This window comes from Mustela erminea, chromosome 12, assembly GCF_009829155.1.
Source record: "Mustela erminea isolate mMusErm1 chromosome 12, mMusErm1.Pri, whole genome shotgun sequence".
In the NCBI taxonomy this organism is placed as follows: domain Eukaryota; kingdom Metazoa; phylum Chordata; class Mammalia; order Carnivora; family Mustelidae; genus Mustela; species Mustela erminea.
The window spans coordinates 22309814-22321765 of NC_045625.1; the positions used below are offsets into that span (position 1 = coordinate 22309814).

General features: G+C 38.4%; 1 protein-coding gene across 5 annotated transcripts in view; it reads left to right on the top strand.

Moving 5' to 3' along the window:
- Nucleotides 1-11952, top strand: part of SVEP1 (sushi, von Willebrand factor type A, EGF and pentraxin domain containing 1) — a 180227-nt gene that overhangs the window by 127395 nt on the left and 40880 nt on the right. The gene's annotated exons all lie outside the window — the stretch shown is intronic.

Consider the following 11952-nt stretch of genomic DNA (forward strand, 5'->3'; position numbering starts at 1 on the left):
TATGTTTTGTTTTGTGTGGGTGTATCAAATTCAAGAAATCATCCCTACCCCGAGGTCATACTGTATCTTTGCCTTTCTCCTGAACGACTCAGAGATCTTGGAAAGCACGAATTTCCATCCCCCCTCTCATCTTAAATGTTTTATCATTGTCTGTATTTTACGTCCCTCCTATTTTATGACTTCTCAAATTAGTCATTTTTTAATATAGTCAGTGTTTATTTAGTTTGACTCACATGTTTATTAATCTCTTCATCACCATTACGTTTTGTATCCCATTCCGTCCTTTCGGGTTTAATATTTCTACTTCCTGAAGAATCTCCATTGCATATTTTTTTTTCAGTAAGTTTCAGCATATTCTGTAATCTTTTTCTGAAAATAATAAGATTTTATCCTTGCTTCTTGAATTACAGTTTAACCGAGTGTACGAGTCTACATTAGTAGTTTTCTTCCATAGACATTTTGAAAAATATTATTCCAATGCCTTCTGTCTTCTGACTTCTTCTTCTTGCTACTGAGGATTCCGTCATCAGTCTGTTAGTGGTTCTTAACCAGGGGCAGTGTTGCCCAGCAGGGACATTTGGCGATGTCTGGAGATATTTTTGGTTGTCACAGCTGAGGGGAGGGTGCTCCTAGCTCTAGTGGACGGAGTCCAGGGATGCTGCTGAACAGCCTACAATGCACACAGCAGCCCCCACAACACGGAATTGTCTGGTCCCACATGGTGCTGAGATTGAGAAACTCTGCTTGAATCGTGGTTCCCCTATAAGCAGTATCTTTTCCCTTTGGTTTTTATTTTTAATTTGTCTTTGTCATTCTGGTATTTCCTTATGATCTGACTAAACATGTATTCACAGTCATTTGTCTTCTTTAGGAGTCATTGTACTTCTTACATCTGAGAATTCTTTTACCAATTTGAGCATATTCTCAGCCGTTTTCACTTCACATGTTCCCTCCTCTTCCCTTCTTTTTTCCCTATTTCTTTAAGTCTTAGACATATATTGGATCTTTTCTTTCTGTCTCCATATGTAGTAACCTGTCACATTTTCCATCACTTTATAAACTTGGACTGCATTTGGGTATTTTTTCAGATATCTTGTAGTTTATAGGTTTTTCTTTTCTACTATCTATAATCTGCTTTTAAATGTATCCATTAATTTTCTAAATTTTTACTTTTTCTTTTTTTGCTTCTAGAATTTATATGTTTGTTTTTCAAACATTTCTTTTAAAATAGTCTCTTCTTTTTAAATAGGATTTGGAGTCTTTTTTCTTTAATTATGTCAGATACTTATATAAAGCTTCAGATTTTAGATCACTTTTGTGCTATCTCAATTTATTGGTACTCTAATCTTGCTGTTTGTTCTGCCTGCTGACTGACTCATGATGGAAAACATGCTTGTGTATGTTTTGTAATTTCAAATTGTATCTTTATAGTTAGCAGGACTTATTTTATCTGTGATAGTCCCTTATGGTTTAAGTGTGTGAATTATTTTTTTTCTATCAGGAATCCATGGAATATCATCAAAAAATTTTTTTACATTAATTTATAAGTTCGAAGGCTTTCCATGCCAAAGTAAATGGCATAAATCCCAACCTCAGATCCACAGGAGATAGACCTGGGGATGGCTACCTTAGCAGGGACTTGATTTTTCCCACTCAAAGCCCTGACAAATACAGAGATCTCACTTGTCGTGTCATTGGGCTTCCGGGCGGGATTTTTCTACTTAATATCTTTTCAGTGAATGTCCTTCTAGACAAAGGTCCATGCCATAGACTCAGCTATTACTCTCTCTCAATCCATAGTTGTATTTCCTGTCATCCCTTCTTACGTTCCCTGTCCAATCCAATGGCAGTCACAGCATTCAGCCACAGGCTTACTTCTCTGTTCTGAATTTCCTCTTCATTTCTGGCATGTGCATCTAAAATAACTTCTATTCTATTTCATCAAGTATGATATAAGGAAGGTTTTCAGACTATGGTATAGCCAGCACTAGAACTTCTCTCCTTTACTCCTTTTCTATTTCTTCCCCCCAAGAAATTGGTTGGCATAGCCAAGATGCACCGCCTCTGTTCTGTTCCAGGACCGTGTCACTGTGTTCAAGTCATAGCTTTTGTGCAGTGGGCCTGTTTGTGCAATGGGCCTGCTGTCTCCTTCAGCTTCCTGGGATGCTGTTGGCTTGAAATGAGGGTTAGAACCTCTTTGCTCTCCAGCCGCCTCCACTCCCACTGCCCTCCACATATGGGAGCCACCCCCGCCTGCTTCTTGGGTGCACCTACGCTTATTCTTACTTTGGGCCTGTGTTGTTTCTTCTCATATCAGTGATGTGCTTTGCATAGACTCTCCCTTGAAATAAGGAGGAGAGAACCTGTCTCATCTGTAGGATGGAAGAGCAAATACTTTAGGAGACAGGAGTAAGAAGATGAACACCAGGAAGGAAAGAAGCAAGAAGTACCTTTCTGCCTCCTGTCCTAAAATTGACCTTCCAGCAAAACACTAGGCTGGAAGCTTGCAGCTGTTTTCCCAGATAAATAAAATGATAACTTGTTTCCCATTTTCCTTTTCATCTTATGTGTTTCCTCTCTTGGTGAGAAACTCAGAGGAAAGGAAGGCTCATTGAAATCCTAAAATTCTCATAGAATGTTCCACCTTTGATTGTCTTAATTGTAGATTTCTAAATGCAATTACTGCATGTACTAAGATAAAATTTTGTATCATTTTTAGTTGAAAACAGAATTAACTGCTGATGCAGATTTCTACTTTCCATCGATCTTATTAAGTCACAGCCCTTTACCTATCTAGCTGCTCTTTTAAGGCTCTTAGAAGGTTCTTTAAAAAGAGAAGAGGCAATAATCACCTGGGGAGCTCTCTCATAAAGCTTCCCACATGCTCATCAGTTGGCTTCCACTCAGTGTATGAATCAAATCACTGAAAATTGTGTCTGCAGATTACTCTGCCCATTCTCCAAGAGTTTTTCAAAATTATTCGAGAAATAGGCTAATGAATTGCAGCAAATTCATCCTAAAATATGTCCTCCTGTGGCATCATTGTAATATTGATGGGCCATTTTTCTTTGGGATTATGGAGTAGGACGATTTGTTTTATTATATATATGGCCTGATTTTAAATAATAGACTGCATTAGCATTCCCAGGGTCTCTTGAATGAGAGAACACAAAATGTCACAGCATAAATAGTCCGGCGTTTTAGGTTTGGGCCAATACCAATTTTCCTGCTTTGGTAGCCAACATTTACAGGATGTATGTCATCATCTGTATAGAACTTTATGATTTTTAAATGATTTTTTTCAGAAGGAGAGTGTGTGTGAGCAGGGAGGGGCAGAGTGAGAGGGAGAGAATCTCAAGCAGGCTCCACACCCATTGTGGAACCCAGCTCAGGGCTTGATTTCGCCGCCCTGAGATCATGACCTGAGCCAAAATCAAGAATCAGATGCTTAACCAACTGAGTCACCCAGACACCGCAAATGATTCTCTTAAACAAATAAGCAGGTGAAGTATGTTCCACAGAAATTGTAACAAAGCTTCAGACTTCTAACATGAGGAAATAACGCAGCATTTGGATCAGAGACCAGTCCTGGTTCAATCTAGACAATAGCTCACAATTCCTCACTTTCTGTGATTTGGAATATATATACTTCTTTAGCATCTTCAAAGATTAACTGATGTGTTTTGGAAGAGAGTTGTTTTTAGTAAACCTCAACCCGCATCTTACTGAGCATTGTATCTAGTCTCAAGTACTGGCTTTGCTTCTACCTCTTGAAACCCCTCTGTGTATATCTCTCCGCACCAGTGAGATGCCGGCTGTTCAGGTGTTCGTAGCTTGGTCCCAAGGTTCTCCTACAAACGGATCAGTGGAGCTAAGTGGGAGGCTTCACACGTCTCAGAGTGAGAGGTGATCACTCACGCTGGTGCAGGGAGACCGGCATTTCAGCCAGCTCAGCCTCCAGTCTGCACTTCTTTCTCATAAATGAACGTGCTTCTGAGTCTGTTCCTCTCAGAATCCTTCTGAGCCTACTCCAGTAGGTCTGTCGTCCATTTTCAATTGTGGTACCCAAAGCTGAATGTACACTGATACATGCACGTTACAATACGGCGGAGAGAAAAATGCTGCGTGGCGTGACATACACACACGTACAGAGGTAACTATTTCATTTCTCTTCTTCTCTTTCTAAATAAATGAGTTTCTAGAAACACAGTCACCCTTTCAGAATGCCACTGTTGACTCATTCAACTTAATTTCAGTAGAATTCCAAAGTCTTTCCTATTGGCGGTCGCTAGGCAGGGTTTTCCATCTGCGCAGCTTTTCTTTACTGTGTATCTGTGCAGCCTGTTCCATCTTATCTTTATTAACTATTATCCTGTAGGATTAGAAACACTGAACTGGACCGTAAGCTCCCTGTTCCCCGCCCTACAGTTACACATTGCTATGTAGGGACTAAGGACAGTTTTTTGGCATTCCCAAGATGTGAAATTCCCAGTGAGGGCATTTCTGTAAAGCAGTACTCCGTGGGTCATCCGGTTAATAAACCATTTAAATATCTTTCTGTCCTAGCAGCATTTTGTCTGCTAAAATCTTTTGAGAGTCCTTGTAGAAGAAACTGTCAAAAGGCATTTCCAGTTCACCTGTGCCTGCCACGTCTCTACCCATCAACCATCACGAAGTGTCAAAACACACTAAACCCTAGTGATTATCACTTCCTTGTTCCAGTGTTCAGATGCCGTTCCCAACTATTCGTAAGTTCTCAGAATGCCCCAGCCATACCAGACTGCAAGCTCTTGGTTCATGTTACCCCTCATTCTCTAACGATTCCTTTTCTGCTCTTCTCTCATGACTCCTCTCAAAAGCATTTCCCCAGGGAAGCCTTCCCATTCTCCAGGTACAATTGAGCTTTTATCCTTTAAGCAGCTGCTGTAGGTGTGAAAGGGCCTGCAATGCACCAGGCAATGGATGGGGTAGGGAGTGCAGGTTGGACTCAGGTGTGTAAACAAACAAATACATGAGCATTGCGTTGTGCACTAAGGAAGTGGCTCTAGCCCATAGCATGGTCCTTGAGAATTATTTAATGAAAGGCTAAATGTTGATTGGGCGTCTTAAAGAAAATTCAAGATCTAAGGTCAGAGAAATAGTGCGGGGTCTAAGAAATTATGGGTAGTGATGAAAATGCATTCTTTAAATTCATTTATTCATAATATATGTATTTAGTGGTAATCATCCATTATTTTACAGAAGAGCTTTGCTGTGATTTTTCATTAAGGAAGAGTAGTTCTGGAGATTTTCTTTAAGATCAGGGGTCAGAGACCTACCGAAGGGCTGCCAAATTACTATACACAATTTTTGCATCCTTAAGAGGCTTTGAAGAATAAGGAACTGGAAGCAGATGCTTCTACCTCAAAGTAGCCAGGCCCATGAAATAAAGGGAGCATTTTATAGATGGCACAATGGGTCCTAATAAATCAGGGATGTCTCAGGTGGTGTCTGTGAACTTCTACTAATGAAATATGCTAGCAGCATCAAGGGACCCATGAAAATAATGATGCATGTTTCAAAGTGTGCAGAGGATGTAAATTGTGCTATAAAAATACAGAACATCAGATGTCTTTATAAATGGGACTTCTACTCAGAGCACATTCTACACAGGAACAGTAGAATCTGGGCACTCAGACCTGGGATAATGGATACTTTAAATAATAAAATTAGGCCTTTAGCATATTGTCTTTATATACCTGCCTGTATCCTCCTAGACAGAAGCTATCTAAAAACTTACTAAATTTGAATTCTAATAGGAAGAGCAGAATTTATCCATAACAACGAATTGTAGAGACCCTAATTAGAGGCTGCATCGTGTCGTCAGGGACATCTATGAGGGTTTTGAGACCACTTCTTTCCCTAGCAGGATAAGTGGCCTTAGGTAAGGTGGATGTATACATCTCTGCTGATGTTCTACCATTTTCTCCTCGATCTTTCTGCTTCCTATAGATTTCATGAATCTGGCCAGTGAGGGGACACATTCCATCCTCACTATGATAGATCCATTGTAAAACTACAAGGGACCTCAGGAGGAAAGTGCTTGCTAACTGATGACTAATGAATCTTTGCTGAGGGTGCCTGGATGGCTCAGTTGGTTGAGCAACTGCCTTCAGCTCAGGTCATGATCCCGGAGTCCCAAGATCGAGTCCTACAGTGGACTCCCTGCTTAGCAGGGGGTTTGCTTCTCCCTCCGAACTTACCCCTCTCATACTCCCTCACTCTCATTCTCTCTCTTTCTTCAAATAAATAAATAAAATCTTTAAAAAAATCTTTGCTGAAAGATGGATCAGAAAATTTGTACTAGGCGACACTGCAATGCAGTTTCCACAGGACACCTGCAAATTATGACCTACCTCATTCTGAAAAGAGAAAGGGAGCGGGGGCAACAACAACATCACGGAAAAGGGTAAGTGGTTGGACTCTTGTAAATCGAATGCAATTTTTCAACTCAGCTGCTTGCAACTGTGTGACTCCAGACTGGGCTTTTAGCCTGTGGAACCACCATTCACTCATCTGTAAAATGAAGAAATTAATATATCTAAACAGGATTAAATTAGGTGCCTGATTATTTTTGTCCTTTTATCCCTCATTAGTATAAAAATGACAGATGGCTCAGGTGTTAGACATTCCTTTAAAATTCTGTCATCTTCCTCTTCAGTAAGAAAGCGAGAAGCAAGTTAAGAATGACTCACATGTAATTATTCTAATACGACATATCGTAATATTTTGTTCTCCTTCATTGAGAGAGCACTGGAGAATAATCTCGGATTTTTTCAAGTCATCAATCTGTCACCTTCTGTGGGAAAATACCTGTTCAAAGCACAAAGAAAGACTGAGAGTTATTAAGCAAAATTGATTCATACGGGTTGAATAGCAGAGCTCGAAATGCTAACATTTGGTTGGATAAGGGTTTAGGAAACCCTGGAGACTAAAATTACAATCATTGCTTTAAATTTCATTGAATATAAGTAAGTACATGAGTTATGTGTGGGCTACATCTGGTTCATTAGTGCTTTTGTTTCAAGGACAAGTGATAAAATCAACCAACTAAAACCGTCTATAGACAGATGGTGTTCTAAATTTAAGCTGAGTCATTCTTATTTTTAAGGAAATGTGCAACAATTTTTAGAGGTCCTTAAATAGCAAAAATTTCAAATTCACTTCCCTTTCTAAATAAGCATTACTCTTAATAACAAGATGGATTTCTATTTCTTGAAGGAAGTTCATTTGATCAATAAGCTCAGTATTCAAGCAGTAAATATTTTCTTTTCTTTCCAAGTATTTATTTAAATTTCAGTTAGTTAACATACAGTGTAAATTTAGTTTCAGGTGTAGAATTTAATGATTTAACATTTACATACAACACCTGCTGCTCATCACAGATGCACTCCTTAATCCCCATTGTAGTCAACCCATTCCCCACCCACCTCCCCTCTGGTAACCATTAGTTTGTTCTCTATAGTTAAGGGTCTGTTTCTTGGTTTTCCTCTCTTTTTTTTTTCCCTCCCCTGTATTCATTTGTTTTGCTTCTTAAATTCTATATGTGAGTGAAATCATATGGCATTAGTCTTTCTCTGACTTATTTCACTTAGCATAGTACTCTAGTTCCATCCGTGTCACTGCAAATGGCAAGATTTCGTTCCTTTTAATGGCTGAGTAGTATTCCACTCTGTCTGTATGCACCACATCTTCTTTATCCATTCATCAGTTTGTAGATATTTGGGCTCTTTGAGTAATTTGGCTATTGTTGACAATGGTACTATAAATATCAGGGTGAATGTTCAAATTATTGAATGTTCAAATATTCAAATTAATATTCCATTGGGTAAATATACAGTAGTCTAATTGCTGGATCATAGAGTAGTTCTATTTTTAACTTTTTGAGGAAACTCTACACTGTATTCCAGAGTGGCTGCACCAGTTTGCCTTTCCACCAACAGTACAAGAGTGTTCCTTACTCTCCACGTACTCACCAATACTTGTTGTTTCTTTTGTTTTTGTTTTTGTTTTTAGCTCTTCTGACAGGTGTGAAATGATATCTCATTGTAGTTTTGATTTGTATTTCCCTGATGATGAGTGATGTTGAACTTTTTTTCATGTATCTGGCCATCTACCTGTCTTCTTGGGAAAAATGTCTATTTATGTCTTCTGCCCATTTTTAATTGAATTATTTTTTGGAGGGTATTGATTCATATAAGTTCTTTACATATTCTGGATACTAACCCTTTAGTGGATATCCACTTGCAAATACCATCTCCCATTTCATAGGTTGCCTTTTAGTTTTGCTGATGTTTCCTTCACTATGCAGAATCTTTTTTTTTATTTTGATGTAGCCCCAATAGTTTATTTTTGGTTTTGTTTCTCTTGCCCAAGGGGACCTACCTAGAAAAATGTTACTATAGCTGATGTCAAAAAGAACACTGCCTATGTTTTCTTCTAGGAATTTTATGGTTTCAGATCTCACATTTAGGTCTTTAATCCATTGTGAATTTATTTTCGTGTATCGTTTAAGAAGTGGTCCAGTTTCATTCTTTTGCCTGTTGCTCTCCAGTTTTCCCAACACCCTTTGCTGAAGAAACTATTTTTCCACTGTGTATTCTTTCCTGCTTCATGAAAGATTAACCGATCACATAATTAGGGTTTAAGTTTTCGGTTTTCTGTTCTGTTCCATTGACCTATGTGTCTGTTTTGGGGCCAGGACCATACTGTGTTCATGACTACAGCTTTGTAATATAACTTGATGTCTAGAATTGTTATGCCTCCAGCTTCTCATCCTTTATTTTATTAATGTGCTATATCACATTGATTGATTTGTGAATATTGAATCACCCTTGCAGCCCAGGAATAAATTCCCATTGATTGTGGTGAACAATTCTTTTAATGTACTGTTGGGCTCAATTTCCTAGTATTTTTTTGAGAATTTTTACATTCAGATTCATCAGGGATGTTGACCTGTGGTTCTCTTTTTTGTGGAGTCTGTCTGGTTTTGGTATCACGGTAATGCTGGGTTCATAGAATGAATTTGGAAGTTTTCCTTCTTTGCCTGTGTTTTGGAATTGTTAGAGAAGAACAGATATTAATTCTTCTTTAAATGTCTGGTAGAATTCACCTGTGAAGCCATCTGGTCCTGGACTTTGTTTGTTGGGAGTTTTTGGATTACTGATTCATCTACTTGGCTGATTATCTGTCTGTTCAAGTTTTCTATTTCCTCCCATTTCAGTGTTGGTAATTTATATGTTTCTAGGAATTTACTGCTTCTTCCAGATTGTCTAATTTGTAGGCATGTAGTTTTTCATAGTATTCTCTTATAATTATTTGTATTTCTGTGGTGTTGGTTGTTATTTCTCTTCTCTCATTTGTGATTTTATTTATCTGAGTCCTTTCTCATTTCTTTTTGCTAAGTCTGGCTAGGGGGTTATCAACTTTATTGATTTTTACAAAAAAACAGTTTATGGCTTCATTGATCTGCTCTACTGTTTTTTTAGTTTCTATATCATTTAGTTCTGCTCTAATCTCTATTATCCCCTTCCTTCTGATGTTTTTAGGTTTTGTTTGTTCTTTTTCTAGATCCTTTAGGTGTAAGGTTAGGTTGTTTATGTGAGATTTTTCTTGCTTCTTGAGTAGTCCTGTACTGCTAGAAACTTCCATCTTAGAACCACCACTTCTGCATCCAGCAGTTTTTGAACGAATGTGTCTTCATTTTCTTGTTTCCTGTATTTTTTCATTTCTTCTTTTATTTTCTAGTTGACCACATTCATTGTTTGGTAGCATATTGTTTAAACTCCGTGGATTTGTGGTTTTCCTAGATTTTTTTCTTGTGATTGGCTTCCATTTTTATAGCATGGTGGTCAGAAAAGATGCATGGTATGACATCAATCTTTCTGAATTTGTTGAGGTTTGTTTTGTGGCTTAATATGTAATCTATTCTAGAGAATGTTCCATGCGCCCTTAAAAAGAATGTATCCTGCTGGTTTAGGATGGAATGTTCTGACTCTATCTGTTATATCCATTTGTTCCAGTATGTCATCCAAAGCCATCATTTCCTTGTTGATTTTCTATTTAGGTGATCTGTCCATTGGTGTAAGTGGAATGTTAAAGTCCCCTACAATTATTGTATTATTATCAATTAGCTCCTTTATGTTTGTCATTAACTGTTTTATATATTTAGATGCTTCCATGTTTACATTTGTTAGATCTTCTTATTGGATAGTCCCCCTTATAATGATATAGTGCCCTTCATCTCTTGTTACAGTCTTTGGTTTAAAATATGATTTGTCTGATATAAGTGTAGCTACTCTGGCTTTCTTTTGGCATCCATTGGCACAATAAATGACAACTGTTTCTCCATCCCCTCACTTTCAATCTATAGGTGTCTTTAGATCTGAAATGACTGTCTTGTAGGCAGCATAAGATGGGTCTTGTTTTCTTATCTATTCTGACATTCTGTCTTTTGATTGGAGCATTTAATCCACCTACATTCAGAGTATTTATTGATAGATCTGTATTTAGTGCCATTTTATTACTTATTTTGTCATTGTTTCTGGAAAATTTCCCTGTTCCTTTCTTGTCTTTGTCACCTTTGGTCTTTCCTTTCCACTCAAAGGGTCCGCCTTTAATATTTCTTGCATAGGTGGTTTAGTGGTCACAAACTCCTTTAGTTTTTGTCTTGGGAACTCTTCATCTCTCCTTCTATTCTGAATAATAGGCTTGCTATCATTGGATAGAGTATTCTTGTCTGTAGAGTTTTCTCATTTAGCACATTGAATGTCATGCCACTCTTTTAAACTGGATTGTCAACTTTCTGTTGAGAGATCTGCAGTTGGCCTTATAGGTCTTCCTTTGTAAGTTAGGGACTATTTCTGTCTTGCTGCTGTAGGATTTTTTCTTTATTATATATTTTGCAAATTTAATTACAATACGTCTTTATGTCGGCCTGCTTTGTTGATTTTGATGGGAGTTCTCTGTGCCTTCTGGATCTGGATGTCTGTTTCCTTTCCCAGATTAGGAAAGTTTTCAGCTATTATTTCCTCAAATTTTCTGCCCTCTTTTCTCTCTCTTCTTCTTCTGGAACTCCTATGACATGAATGTAATTACATTTGATGGCATCACTGAGTTCTCTGTCTATTCTTATGATCCATAATTCTTTCTCTCTTTTATTCTGCTTCCTTGTTTTCCATAATTTTATCTTCTATGTCACTAATTTGTACCTCAGCTTCTTCCAGCCTTGTGTTCATTACATCCAGTCTGTTTCCAATCTCAGTTATTACATTTTTCATTTCTGACAGATTGGTTTTTTTACCTCTTTCATCTCTGTGGTAAGGGCCTCCCTGAAGTCATCCATTCTTCTCTCGAGCCCAGTGAGTATCCTTATGATTGTTGCTTTACATTTTCCATCAGGCATATTACTTATATTTGTTTCAATTAGAAATCTGACCCATGACCTTATCTTGTTGCTTCATTTGGGATGAATTCCTCCATCTTGGCATTTTGTCTGAGTCTTTTTCTGTGTGTTAGAGAAACCTGTTACGTGTCCTGCTTTTGAGAGTACTAACTTTTTGAAGAAGTGGTCATGTCGTGTCCAGGGCCTGATGCTTCAGGGATTGTGTCTGGTGCATGCTGTGTGCCCTCTGCTACTGTGTTTGGGCTGCTCTCTCCTTCAGGCCACTTGTCTGCAGAGGTTCTCCTTGCCTGCAGTGGGCAGGGTTTGATCCTGTGGCAAGTTTTAAGTAGGTGTGCTCTGCTCTGCTTGTTAAATGAGACCTAATACTATTTCTACTAGAACTGAAGCCTCATAGAACTCTGGCTGGGAGACAAGGCATGGAGAGGGGTTTCTGCTGGTCTTCTGGGGAAGGGGATCTCCATGCTGGCACTGAGGCACATTGGTCCAAGAAGAGCAGTCCCAGCAGAGCA